Source organism: Piliocolobus tephrosceles, chromosome 13 (genome assembly GCF_002776525.5).
Source record: "Piliocolobus tephrosceles isolate RC106 chromosome 13, ASM277652v3, whole genome shotgun sequence".
Lineage (NCBI taxonomy): Eukaryota > Metazoa > Chordata > Mammalia > Primates > Cercopithecidae > Piliocolobus > Piliocolobus tephrosceles.
The window spans coordinates 23,903,129-23,917,642 of NC_045446.1; the positions used below are offsets into that span (position 1 = coordinate 23,903,129).

At 37.6% G+C, this 14,514-nt stretch overlaps 1 protein-coding gene across 2 annotated transcripts in view; it reads left to right on the forward strand.

Annotated features, from left to right (window-relative positions):
* The window catches only part of LRRC4C (leucine rich repeat containing 4C), a 1,306,046-nt gene that overhangs the window by 759,828 nt on the left and 531,704 nt on the right, over window positions 1-14,514 (forward strand). For both annotated transcript variants that reach the window (XM_023185520.1, XM_023185519.2), the window contains one exon: window positions 7,971-8,107. The gene's annotated coding sequence lies outside the window, so the exon portion shown is untranslated. The remainder of the gene's footprint in view (window positions 1-7,970; window positions 8,108-14,514) is intronic.

Sequence of the window (14,514 nt, forward strand, 5' to 3'; positions counted from 1 at the left end):
AGGGTTGGAGATGGGTGGACTAAAAAAGAAGAAAAATAGTGTGGAATCTGCTTTAGTTTTATGGTTAGCAGTCATAAGGATGTGGGTCCAAAAGATTCTGGACTACAAGCTGCTAAGAGGTAGTTTACTCCATGATATGGTTTGGTTCTGTGTCCCCACCCAAATCTCTTGTTGAATTGCAATTCCCAGTGTTGGAGGAAGGACCTGGTAGAAGGTGATTGGATCATGGGTGTGGATTTTCCCCTTTCTGTTCTCATGACAGTGAGTGAGTTTTCATGAAATCTGATGGTTTAAAAGTGTATGGCAATTTCCTCTTCACTCTATCTCTTCTTCCTCCTGCCATGTAAGTTGCCTTGCTTCCCCTCCACCTTCCACAATGATTGTCAGTTTCCTGAGGTCTCCCAAGCCATGCAGAACTGTGAGTCTATTAAACATCCCTTGCTTTTTCCAGTTTCAGATACGTCTTTATAGCAGTGTGAGAACAGACTAATACACTCTGCCAGATATTTTGAGACCTGCCTCATTTTTAGCCACACTCTTCACATGGGGATAAGAAATAACTCTTTTCCTCCAGTTGGTGCCAGTGTTGGGATCTTCTACCTGAATTTGTGAGCAAAGTACAAAGTTGTCCAGGATAGTGGGTTTCCATAGAGGTCTTCAAACTTCAGAGGCATCAGTACAACATAGCAAAGTGGTTTTCAAAACTTTTACCACCACAGTTTCTTCTAGTATTTTCTTTCTGTCATGTGAACCCAATATTTTTTTCCTACTGAACAGAGCCCATAGACTTAATAATAGCATGTTTTCCATGTTTTTATTTATCAACCAGATAAATTATTCCCTTGTTCTTCCAGGTTGATGTTAAACACATGGTTATCTCCTTGAGTTTACTTGAATCCAGCCACAATGGCACTTGATGATTCAAATAGGCTTTGTGTTATTATGAATGATGACAGTCACTGCCTTTTTGAAATATTAAAATTAACACATGGTATTACTTAAGCATGAGATTAATACACATGCAAAATTATATTAAAGTAGATGTGAAAATGAATTCAGATAAATCTTCAGATCAGCTAAATGAATAAATAACTAGGTAAATGAAGTTGAAAAGGGACCCTATTTGGTCTGTTCTCACACTGCTATGAAGAAATACCTGAGACTGGTTAATTCATAAAGAAAAGAGGTTTAATTGACTCACATTTTTGCATGGCTGGGAAGGCCTCAGGAAACTTACAATCATAGTGAAATGAACCTCTTCACAGGGAAGCAGGAGAGAGAATGAGTGACAACAGCGGAAATGCCAGACACTTATAAAACCATCAGATCTTGCGAGAACTCACTCACTATCAAGAGAATGGCATAGGGGAAACCACCACCATGATTCAATTATCTCCACCTGGTCCTGTCTTTGACACGGGGATTATAGGGATTATAATTCAAGGTGAGATTTGGATGGGAACACAGAGTCAAACAATATTACTCCCTCCTATCCCCTCCAAAATGTCATGGCCTCAACTTTCAAACCAATAATGCCCTTCCAACAGTTCCCCAAAGTCTTAATTCAGTATTAACCCAAAAGTCAAAGTTCAAATTCTCATCTGAGACAAAGCAAGTCCCTTCTGCCTAAGATCCTGTAAAATCAAAAGCAAGTTAATTACTTCCTAGATACAACGGGAGTCCAAGCATTACGTAAATACACCCATTCTAAATGGGAGAAATTGGCCAAAACAAAGGGGCTGCAGGACCCATGCAAGTCCAAAATCCAACAGGGCAGGAATTAAACCTTAAACTTCCAAAATGAGCTCCTCTGACTCAATTTCTCACATTCAGGGCACACTGATACAAGAAGTGAGCTACCATGGGCTTGAGCAGCTCTATGCCTTTGGCTTTGCAGGGTATAGCAGCCCTCCTGGCCTCTTTCATGGGCTGGAATTGAGTGTCTGTGACTTTTCCCAGCACACAGTGCAAACTGTTGGTGGATCTACCATTCTAGGGTCTGGAGCATGGTGGCCCCCATCTTACAGCTCCACTAGGCAGTACACCAGTGGGGACTCTGTGTGGGAGTTCCAACCCCACATTTCCCATCTGCACTGCCGTAGCAGAGGTTCTCTATGCAGGCTATGCCCCTCAACAAACTTCTGTCTGGACATGCAGGTATTTCCATACATCCTCTGAAATCTAGGTGGAGGTTCCCCAACCTCAATTCTTCTGTGCACCCTCAGGATCAACACCATATGAAAGCTGACAAGTCTTGGGGCCTGCACCCTTTGAAGCAATGGCCTGAGCTATATCTTGGCCCCATTTAAAAAAGTCCAGCTGGATTGCAGGACACCAAGTCCCAGGACTGCAAAAAGCAGCAAGGCCCTCAGCCTGGCCCATGAAACCAGTTTTTTTCTCCTAGGCTTCTTGGCCTGTGATGGGTGGGGCTGCCGTGAAGACCTCTGACATGTCCTGGAAATATTTTCCTCATTTTCTTGGTGATTAACATTTTTCTCCTCATTACTTATGCAAATTTCTGTGGTGAGCTTGAATTTCTCCTCAGAAAATGAGGTTTTCTTTTCTATTGCATCATCAGGCTACAAATTTTCCAAAGTTTCATGCTCTGCTTTCTTTTTAAACATAAGTTTCGATTCCAAACCATATATTTGTGAATGCATAAAACTGAATCGCTTCTAAAAGAACCCACATTACCTCTTGAATGCTTTGTTGCTTAGAAATTTATTCTGTAAATCATCTCTCTCAAGTTCAAAGTTCCACAGATCTCCAGGGCTGGGGCAAAATGCCACCAGTCCCTTTGCTAAAGCATAGCAAGAGTGACCTTTATCACAGTTTCCAACAAGTTCCTCATCTCCATTTGAGATCACCTCAACCTGGTCTTCATTTTCCATATCACTATCAAAATTTTGGTCAAAGCCATTCAACAAGTGTCTACGAAGTTCCAAACTTTCCCACATTTTTCTATCTTATTCTGAGCCCTCCAAACTGTTCCAACCTCTGCCTGTTACCCAATTCCAAAGTCACTTCCACATTTTCAGGTATCTTTATATTAGCACCCAACTCCTGGTACCAATTAACTACATTAGTACATTCTCAGCCTGCTATGAAGAACTGCCTGAGGCTGAGTAATTTATTTAAAACAGAAGTTTAATTGACTCCCAGTTCCCCATAGATGGGAAAACCTCATGAAAGTTACAATCATAGCAGAAGGCGCTTCTTCACAGGGTGGCTGGAGAGAGAATAAGATGCTTATAAAACCATCAAATCTCATGAGAATTGACTCACTATCATGAGAACAGCATGGGGAAACTGTCCCCATGATTCGATTACCTTCACCTGTTCCCACCCTTGACATGTGGGGATTATGGGGATTATAATTAAGTTGATTTGGGCAGAGACACAGAGCCAAACCACATCAGCCCCCTTGGGGCCTCCTGAAAATCTTAAAAGAACTTTAAGAATTTTTTCTCTCTTGTCTCACTGATTTTGTTATGTGGTCCATTCTCCTTCCTCACTGTCTCACATAAGTAGAAAGATGCAGTAGAAGGTAGAAGCAATGGTTGGAGCATTCAGTCCTGCACCTAGCTGAACATGAGATTTTAGGGTGCTACTCTGTCTCCCATGAGCTCTGGTTTTCCATCTATTAAATGAGGACATTGGGTTGTGTGATCTTGCTATCTCTTCCTATTCTTTAGTGCTGTGACATTTTTTAAGCACTACTTTCTCACAGCCTCATTTTTCTTATCTATAAAAATGAGAAGAATGCCTAACTCATAAGGTGACTTGAAGGATTAGAAGATAATAATCAAGTATTTCTTCCTATACAAGTCTATTTTGTTCCTGAATTTAGTTAGCAAGAATTCACAGAGCAAGTTGAGATAAAGAGTATAACACTGTTTCAATCTATTTGAGTTCAATATTTTATATAGCAAGTGAATTTTGGGTAGTAAGTATTCATTAAATGTTTTTAGTTCCTAGATATCTATGAAAGCAGCTTACATATAAGGCAACCTTCACTAAAGATTTACTCTTGTTTCCTTGACCCTGAGGCTAAAGACAACCTTGTTCAGCTTTGCAGCCCTGGCATCTAGCATAGTATCTAACAGTCAGGAGGTACCCAGTGGATATTTGTGGCTTTCAGGAAAGTAATGAGACCCTGCTAAGCCTTTTCTGTAAAATATTCAATAATATCTATCCCCAATTGAGCTATTGTAAAGAATGGTCAAAAGATCAAATTCAAAAAAGGTAAAATCATAACTCTCATACAGATATAAAATGAACAGACGTTGAAGAATTTTTATAGCTCATTTATCAATGAGAGAACCACAGTATTATAGCCACTTCAAAGGAAAATCCAAAATAAAGACACAAGCATAAATGAGAAATATTGAAATGGATATGTTAATGCAAGCAAAACTAGCTTCTTCCACAGTGGAGAAGGAAGTCAAATGAACCACACTATTGAACAGAAAATAAAATTGCCTACAGAGAAAAATTATTTTGCATTTCTAGCAGTTATTTACAATTTGCAGAGTTGTAAATTCTGTAGACTTCTTCCATAGAATTACCTTCTGATAAGCAAAAGGGTGTAGTAAATATAATATATAGTTTTCCATTGATGCACCAGTTTTTCCCTAGTGAATAAATTAGATAATGCATGGAAATCGCTTAACTGGTACCTAGCTTATAGAGGATCTCCAATAGATGGGTACTTTATTAAGTTTTAACAATGGTATATGACAGTGGTAGATTAAGTGTCTTCTAGGTATTTCATCAACTGAACAAGAATTGGACAATTACTTATTCTACATTCCAACTTTGATCTTCATTCTCCCATGTAATTCAGGACTTTTTTCTTTCTTTTTCTTTCTCTCTCTCTCTCCTCTACCCTACCCACATCTCTTTTTAATTAGTTCTACTATGTTTTCTTACTATGTACCAGGAAGGATCTGCAAATTGCTGAATATGTTAAGACACTTCCCTCTAGACTTATTATCCTAAATATTCCTAGACACATTATCCTAAATATTCCTGTAATAAAACAGAATGACATTGATCAAAACCAAGTCTGATCAAAAAATTTACAAGGATTGTTTATTCATAAACTTGTGGCAAGGGGATATTTCTGCTATATCTTTCATTTAAGCAAAGTTTCCGAAGTGTTAGGAAGGGGAGTACATTTTAGGATATAAAATGAGAAAACAGTCAGACTTACCTGATGGGCAAATGTTCTATTAAGATGGGATTTTGGAAACTAGAGAGGCTTTCTAAATTATATATTTTACAAGTATTGGTTGACTGCAAGGGGGTACTTGTGCAGTTTGGGGATGTTTCAAATGAGAGAAGTTTAATGTGGGGGGCAGAGAGTTTTCTGTAGCTGACTTTTTGGGAACAAGAGGGTATTAATGGGTGGTTTGTCATATCATAATGTATCTTATGGGCTGGTCAAAGAGAACTACCATGGCTGACAGTTTCTTAATAAAAATTAGTTAATATAAGAGAGTGTTAAATTAAATAAGTAATATAGTTTAGATGCACAGGAAGTTATTTTTGTTAAATTTAGTTTAAAGAGTACTGTAAATTCTAAATAGATGTGCAATTTCAGGCCAAAACAAATGTAATGGAGAAAAAAATTATGTGATGTCAAATAACAAAATTTCAACAATTTGGGTTTGACAGTCTAATTGACTTTTATTAATTATTCATGAATTGGGCAGCATCTCATCTATAAAAATAGGAATGCACTTCATTGGATATAGCAGAACAGTTAGTTTTTGAAAGGTAGCTTGAGTAGAAACAAGTAAACAGCATATACATAAAAGCAGATTGGTTAAAGTCAGGTTACTTTCCTTGTTAGGCAAGTTAAGGTAGAGGAGACTTCCTTATCATGCTGGGTCAGGATGACTGGCCCTTTTTCAGATGGTTTATGTGAATCTCTTGTTATTTTGGGGAAAAAAAAAGCACTGTTTGGAGATTTTCCTGTTTTTTGCGTGACACTTAACATGAGTGGCTCCATTTTCCTTTGGTCTACTGGGGCCTATTGCAGGAGTTTAGTCCAAAACAACAGCCTTATACAAATTTTATTTCATAATTGTTAAGGTGTTTCATCATAATTATGATATATTGTGACAGGAAATTCATTATCTAGTTTTTTTTTTTTTTGGAATTCTTCATTAGCCTAGTGCCAAAATAACTCTTTTCATTTGTCTTAGGCCAGATTCAACACAAAAAATATTTTGATATTAATTATTTAAACAAAACAAAGCAATAATCAATGGTCTTCCCCACCATCTGACTAAAACAAGAGAATATTATATTCAGTTTAAATGGACTTATCATCTAACTTCCCCTATTTATAAGTCTTTGCTTTACAATTTGTTGCAGGAAGTCAGGGACCCTGAATGGAGGGACTGGGCCACGGCAGAGGAACATAAATTGTGAAGATTTCATTTTAATGTGGACATATATCAGTTCCCAAATAATACTTTTATAATTTATTACATCTGTCTTTACTTCAATCTCTGAACATAAATTGTGAAGATTTCATTTTAATATGGACATTTATCAGTTCCCAAAATTAATACTTTTATAATTTCTTATGCCTGTCTTTACTTTAATCTCTTAATCCTGTTATCTTCGTAAGCTGAGAATGTACATCATCTCAGGACCACTATTGTGTTAACTGTACAAATTGATTATAAAACATGTGTGTTTGAACAATATGAAATCAGTGCACCTTGAAAAATAACAGAATAACAGTGATTTTCAGGGAACAAGGGGAGACAACCATAAGGTCTGACTGGCTATGGGGTCGGGCAGAATAGAGCCATATTTCTCTTCTTGCTGAGAGCCTATACATGGACATGCAAGTAGGGAAGATATCGCTAAATTCTTTCCCTAACAAGGAATATTAATAATTAAGACCCTGGGAAAGGAATGCATTCCTGTGGGGAGGTCTATAAATGGCCACTCTGGGAGTGTCTGTCTTATGTGGTTGAGATAAGGACTGAAATATGTCCTGGTCTCCTGCAGTACCCTCAGGCTTATTAGGGCAGGGAAAAAATCCCGCCCTGGTAAATTTGAGGTCAGACTGGTTCTCTGCTCTTGAACCCTGTTTTCTGTTTTTTAAGATGTTTATCAAGACAATAAGCTGAACATAGACCCTTATCAGTAGTTCTGTTTTGCCTTTTGTCCTGTTTTCTCAGAAGTGTGTGATCTTTGTTCTCCTTTTTGCCCTGTGAAGCATATGATCTTTGTGACCTACTCCCCATTCATACACACCCTCCCCTTTGGAAACCCTTAATAAAAACCTGCTGGTTTTGCAGCTCAGGTGGGCATCACAGTCCTACCAATATGGGATGTCACCCCTGGAGGCCCAGCTGTAAAATTCCTCTCTTTGTACTCTTTCTCTTTATTTCTCAGCCGGCCGACACTTATGGAAAATAGAAAGAAACTACATTGAAATATTGAGGGCGGGTTCTCCTGATAACACTTTGAAAAATGAGGTTAACAAAAGCATCTGCTAGACAGTGTGGATAGAGAAGTCTTAAGAAATATTACTGTGCTGATTGAATAAAATAATATATGTAAATGCAACTCACATAGCCCCAGGCCCATGGTAATGTCTCAGATGTTAAATTCCTTTCCACCTTCTTAGGGCATGCAGTAACAAGCAAATTTTAATCAAAACTATTATATTGAGTCCCTAATCAATAAACTTTTATTTAGCCTTTACCAGCCACCTGAATATCTACTACTAGGTGTAATTGTATTTACAAAATGATCATAACATTTGATATAGTATTTAAAAGAGAAAATATTTTTCCCATTACTTTCTATCATACAAAAAATAAAAATGGTGTGTGTGTGTGTGCGTGTGTGTGTTTAGTGTGAGCTCTAGGTGTTAAAATCTACCAACATTTATTGACCATTAAATAATACTAATTATATTTTTATTCTATTTTATGTAGGAGTTACTGGAAAAGCAAGAATAACTTATGCAGATTAACAATATGGAAACATCCTGAAACTACTTTGGAATCGCCATAAATTAAGTGGGTTCAAGTTTTGCAAACAGAGAAACGGGTCCATGAACAATTTGCTACAGGTAAGTGAGAGGTGTAATGTCCTCCATTAGAATCCTTCAAAGATTCATTGACTATGAGGTTGTTAATTACATTTCAGACAATTATAATTCTCCTTTGGTACAGCTAACAGCTTCTTTTCCCTCCCGAATGTACACATGTGGATGCCAGCATATGGCTAAATGCCTGGCCATTTCATCTTGTTCATTTGGGCTTCAGTCAGTTACAAAAGGAGAAAGGAGGGGGAAAATGTTGCCACCTCATAAAACTTTTACCAGTAGTGATTTATGCAGAAGGGCGGGAGTCAAACTGTTTCTCTAACAGATGTTTCTGAGCACGACCCCAGGAGTTGAAAGAGTGGCAAATTGTCTTGCTTGGGGTTCAGAAAGAAACAGGCAGACAAATGGTGATGCCCCAGCTCCTTTTCTTTGTGACTGGGGCAGTGGTTCAATCATTAATATGGAACAAAGTGTTTGGGAATGGTAGCTGGCTTTCGATTCTCTCTTTGAAAACCTGGGGAGATTGGAAAGCTTGATGTGGTGACAGCATGAAAATATTTTCTGTTGGGCTATTGGGAAAGTTGTACTTGTCTGAATGAACCAGTGGGGAAGGATGAAAGTATGAGTGACTCAAAACAAGTGGCAGTTTGTAAGCTGGAGGATTGGGTTGTGGCATCCTCTGTAGTTAATAATTGTTATACCATCAAGAGTCAAGGAGACTCACACCTATAAATGGAAGCCATCAGCGCTGCAAAATTGAAACAATCTCTTCTTTCATCTGTGGGGTTTCACTGTGTTAAGGGAAAAAAAAATCACATTATAATGACATTAAGCACATTGTAGAGGAGAAGTTTGTACTTTCCCTTTTACTGGCAAATACTTGAATTATTTGTGATGCTTTAAGGCATGAGTAAAATGGTATAAGTGGACTGGAAATGAAGGTAGAAGATTTGCTCATGCATTTTCCTATTAATATTTAGCTCTCTCTCAGTTGCATTTATAAACACTATCTGTCCTGCATTCATAATTCATGATCCTCCCAGAAGATAACCCTTTCTTTCATCAACTCCATCACATTATGTAGATTAAGCTGAATGGAAGATATGTTAATCTATCTTCAGTGGTATCACTTTGTTTGGAGAGTCACATAAGAACCTAGCTATGGAGGTGTTTGCAAGTGTGAACTGCTCTGTAAAGATGAGGAAGCAATGGTAAGGTAAACATAAGGTACCAACCACTCAAGATAAATATCAACCAACAAGAGAGAGAAGACTTGAATCTTTCTTTTTAAAAGCATATGTAATTGTCTTTTTTCCTTGCCGTAAAACTTAATATTTCTATTTATACATGGGGAAGGATGTTTCCTTAGGCTCTTTTGTTTATTGAGAAAAAAGACTCATTTAGGTGACCCATGTAAAAAGGTAATTTTTCTGGCAGCATGTGTGGGCTGGAACTGAAACCAAATTAAGAAGCAAGAATAAAAAAGAAAGGCAGTTCTAGAAGCTTCTTATATGCTTGTGTCATTCTTATGAGCAACAGGGATTTTAAACTTTGTGCAACTCTACTTCTCCTTGACTGTCTATTCATTTCTGTTCTTTTTTGTTAGATTATTTTTCTTACCCTTTTAATAATTGTTCCTCTTAAAATTTTGCCTTGCATATAGCCTATCATGGCCTCTGCAGCTGCTTTCCCTTTAACAGCTTCAGCTCCTGCTGCTAATTACCTGTGTGAATAAGGTTACATTCAGGAAACAGAAACCATACCATTTATTTTAATATGCAGAATTATCAAAGAATAGTTAGCCAGTTGTTGGCAAATAATAAAGGCAAAAAAAACCACTGAGGAATCATAAAGATAGTAATTACAGGAAGTGGATATCCTGGATGCAGGGACAAAAGTAAGAGTCAGAGATTATTAGAATTTAGAATACTGGAGGAAGGGCTTTGAAGAAAAGGAATACAGGAGTCTTGGGTGAGGGTGTTCCCCGAAAAATAGAGGGACTTTACAAGCTCAGCAAGGACTCCACAGAGCTAAGAATCTTGCCTCCAAGGACTGGCTGCCAGCTGGGACTGTACCCCAGAAGCTCAGGTTGGGGTACCCATGGAGCTGGGATGAAGAATTTTGTGGGGGATGGTACTCAGCCAGTGTTACAGCCTGAAAAACTAGAAAGGAATCCACAGGCAAAGCTGGAATCGCATCTCTGAGGAAGGGGTACCAGCCAGCTAGTGCTGTTTTATCACTCGCTTTTTTTTTTTTTTTTTTTCTTCTTCTGGAATTGTAGAAAAATGTACAAAACAGAACCAACTGCTTTGCAATGGCTACTGGAACCAACAGGGTGACATTGTCAGACGCAGGAAGCACTTTCTTCTTCCTTTTCAAGCTTCTATTCTCCCTCTGTATCCGTGTATTGGCAAACAGGGAGCCAGGAGGCAAAGGAAACTATATGCTTTGCACTGACCCAGACCCAGCATCTCAAAGCAAGAGGGTGGACTTGAACTAAGAGATCGTAATTTAATAACAAGCACACAGCCTCTTCTGTGTGTGTTTATGTTTGTGTCCGTGTATGTGTGTATGTGTGTTTAAATTTTAAAAAGAGAGAATATGATTGGCTCAATTCACCTGATCACTGAGATCACAGAATATGACTTAATTAAAATTTGCTGCACTTTTGGTCAAGTGCCATTCCTGATTTAGTCAAGTGGCATTGGATTGTGGGTTATGAGATAATTCTGTAGAATACGGCCACTTAGGTAGCAGGGCTATAAACTGAATAGTATTCCTTAAAACCAACTAAGGACATTCATATGATTGCTGTGCAGTACAGATACAAATATGTAGATGTCATATTGCTGATGACTGAATTTTTAATTCAACTTTTTTGTTTTTAAATAATTGTACATTCACATGTAGTTGTAAAAAAAATAACACAGAGATCACTAGTGCCTGTTCCCTCTTTCTACCCAGTGATAATATCTTGCAAAACTACATAGTACAATAGTATAACCAGAATATTGATATACTACAGTCAAAAAATACAGGCCATTTCTACCACCACAAGGAGCCCTCCTGTTGCTCTTTTCACAGCCACATCCATTTCATTCCTATCTCTAACTTCCCCCTTAAACACTGACAACTTCTAAACTGTTTCCTATTTCTGTAACTTTGTCATTACAAGAGTGTTATTTAAATGTAATCACACAGTATGTGGCTTATGGGCATTGGCTGTTTTCACTCAGCATAATTCTCTGAAGATTAATCCAGGTCATTAATAGTTCATTTTTTTTCTACTGAGTAATATTTCTTGGTAAGGATATACCACAGTTTGTTTAATTATTCACCTGTTGAAGGATGTCTTGGTTGCTTCCAGTTGGGGCTATTACAAAGAAAGTCACTATAGGTATTCATGTACAGACATTTTGTAAATGTAAGTTTTTATTTTGAGGGAAAAAATGGCTAAATATGCAATTCCTGGGTACTATGGTAGTTGCATAATTAGTTTTTAAAATTAACTGCTGAAGAGTTTTCCAGATTAACTGTAACTTTTTACATTCCTGTTGGAAATGTACAAGTGATCCACTTTCTCAATAGCCTTGGTTGCATTTGTTGCTGTCATTATTTTTTATTTTAATTATCCTGATAGATATGTCACAATAACTCTTTGCAGCTTTAATTTTCACTTTTATAATAACTAATGATGTTTGACATCATTTCATGCACTTATTTGCCATCTGTACATCCTTTTAACCAACATAATATACAGTTCATGTATTTTATATATATAAAGTTCATATATTTTGCCCATTTTCTAATTGGATTTTTTGGGGTTCTTTTTACAGCTGCATGTTGAGATTTTTTTATATCTTCTGTATATTAAACATTATTAGATAGCTAGTTTGCAAATATTTTCTCTCCATCTGTAGCTTGTCCTCTCATCCTCTTAAGTCTTTTACAGAACAAAGGACTTTAATTTTGATGAAGTCCCATTTATCAGTTTTGCACTTTACGTCCATGCTATTAGTTTCCAGTCTAAGAACTCTTTGCCTAGTTCTAGACGCCAAAGTTTATCTTCTGTTTTTTCCCAAAAGTTTTATAGTTTTATTTATTTATTAGTTATAAGTGCATAATCCATTTTGAGTTAATTTTTATAAGGTATGAAACTGAAGTCAAATTTTATTGTATTGTCTATGGCATTTGCTGGATGTCCATTTGCTCTCCTTGATATTAGCATCTAATGACTTTTTTTTCCATTTCATTTAAAATCTCCCTGAGTGTTAGTGTAATAAGTAGTTTGCAGTTAAAACCTAGACATTTTGGGTATGATATTATGAGATTCTGGATATTGTATAAACCTTCAGTTTTGGTTGGCTTTGTCCAATATTGCTCTAGTAGGGGAAGTGGGAGTAGAATTAATGGCAGTTGGAGGTAGAAGCTCATGTTTCCTCACTTGCCCTTTGCTTATATATGAGTGGGCAGGAGCTCTTTATTACTGCTGGCATGGATAGGACTTCCTGCTCCCATTAGACTTCCGTTGATACCTCCCTGGCTGGGAGGAATAGGAATGCCCTGTAACTATTACCCATTTGTTCACCACTACACCATGCTGATGGGGGAAGTGGGGTTGGGTATTGGTGTCATTATTCCGGGATAGTGGTGAAAGTCCTGACTCTCCTCTAAGCCTAGTTTGACACCATCCCAACATATAAGGATGGTAAGGGTAGAAGTTCAGGATCCCTATTTTATCTCCACTGATGATACAAAGGGTGGAGGGTGGCCTGGTTACTGCCTGGCAGGGATGAATGTCCTGGCTTCTATGTGATCTTCTTTGACACTACCCTGATGGAAACTGGGGGGACCTTGTCATAGCCTGGTGAAGGTAGAAATGTAGAGTATTCATTAGGGCATTGATGGCCTAGGTGAGGATAAGGCCATACATTTGTCTCTTATGTATGGGTGGATGAACATGTTAATTGCCTCAAATTTTTCTGTCTTATTAAATTGCTCTCTCCTTGTCCTTTGGCCGGAGGGAGTCAAATGTTGTTTCTCTCTGTGCGTGGATATATATGCACCTATTGTCATTTCTGGGTTTCTGATGTCTTCAGCTCCAAATCTGGGATATATGGAGCCAGAACAAAAATCCAGGAACTTACCACCATGTCATTACTTGGATCCAGAGCTTCTTGTATGGTCTTCCTTCTTCACTCTGCTTTTCAAGGTCTTCTTCTGCATTAAAAAAAAAAAAAAAATGTCTGGGACTTCTGGTTGCATTTAATGGGATAAATAGGAAGAAAAAAAGGTCTGTTTTATCCTTTTGTAAGTGGAAGTCCCTTGGAAGCATTTTTGTAGACATTTTGATAGCTCTATTTTGATGTCCAAAATGTTAGCATAATAATCAAGGTGGAGCTATGAATTTACAAAAAGAAAAAAGAAAAAAAATGCTACTAAGTTTATTTCCTGGCAGGGTAGGATTACATGCAAAACCATCTTAAAGAGATAATTGCCTTAGATAGTAGGAGCTTGCAAATAATTGTTGAATGAAAGAATAATTATTAAATGAATTCATTTAACAAATTGGTCTATGTGTTAAATATTCTAGGTGCTGAGGGGACCATAAATATGTATGATACAGAAATAATTACCAAGTAATACAGGGCCATTAACAGTGATAAAATAGGAAGATCAACATAACTATAACATACAAGGTAAAAAGTTGTATTTCATCTCTCAGAGCGAGGCAGTGTCTTGTTCATCTTTGTCTGCTGCTAGTGCCTAATGTAGTACATTAGTCATCACACATGGCTTGCTATGGGAGTTAACAGAGAGAGAGAGATCACATTCAGCTGATGGGAAGTAATCTGTTTTATGTCTTACAAAACTTCTACAGAAGAGGAATTCTTTAACACTTCTAGATACAATATGTTCACATTTCATATTTCTTTATTCTTTATTAAGTTAGAGAATTATTTCTGTAAAATCCTCTCTCTACAGATGAACTCAAGTGATTACTGTTCTTGTTTTGGTAGCAACAGAAAAAAGACAAACATCATTCTTTACACATATACTTGCATGTATTTTAAATTAAATGCCTTAAATCATACACTGTCTTGCCCCAACTGTCAACTGCAATAGCCTCATATTATACCACATAGAGAGACTGGTAGTCTTTGGGTGAAAGGTCAGTCCCACCCACCCATCACACACAAGCAAAAACAAAATTATTACAATGAGTTAAAAAAAAAAAAGGCCGGGCGCGGTGGCTCAAGCCTGTAATCCCAGCACTTTGGGAGGCCGAGACGGGCGGATCACGAGGTCAGGAGATCGAGACCATCCTGGCTAACACGGTGAAACCCCGTCTCTACTGAAAAATACAAAAAACTAGCCTCCCGAGTAGCTGGGACTACAGGCACCCGCCACCTCGCCCGGCTAGTTTTTTG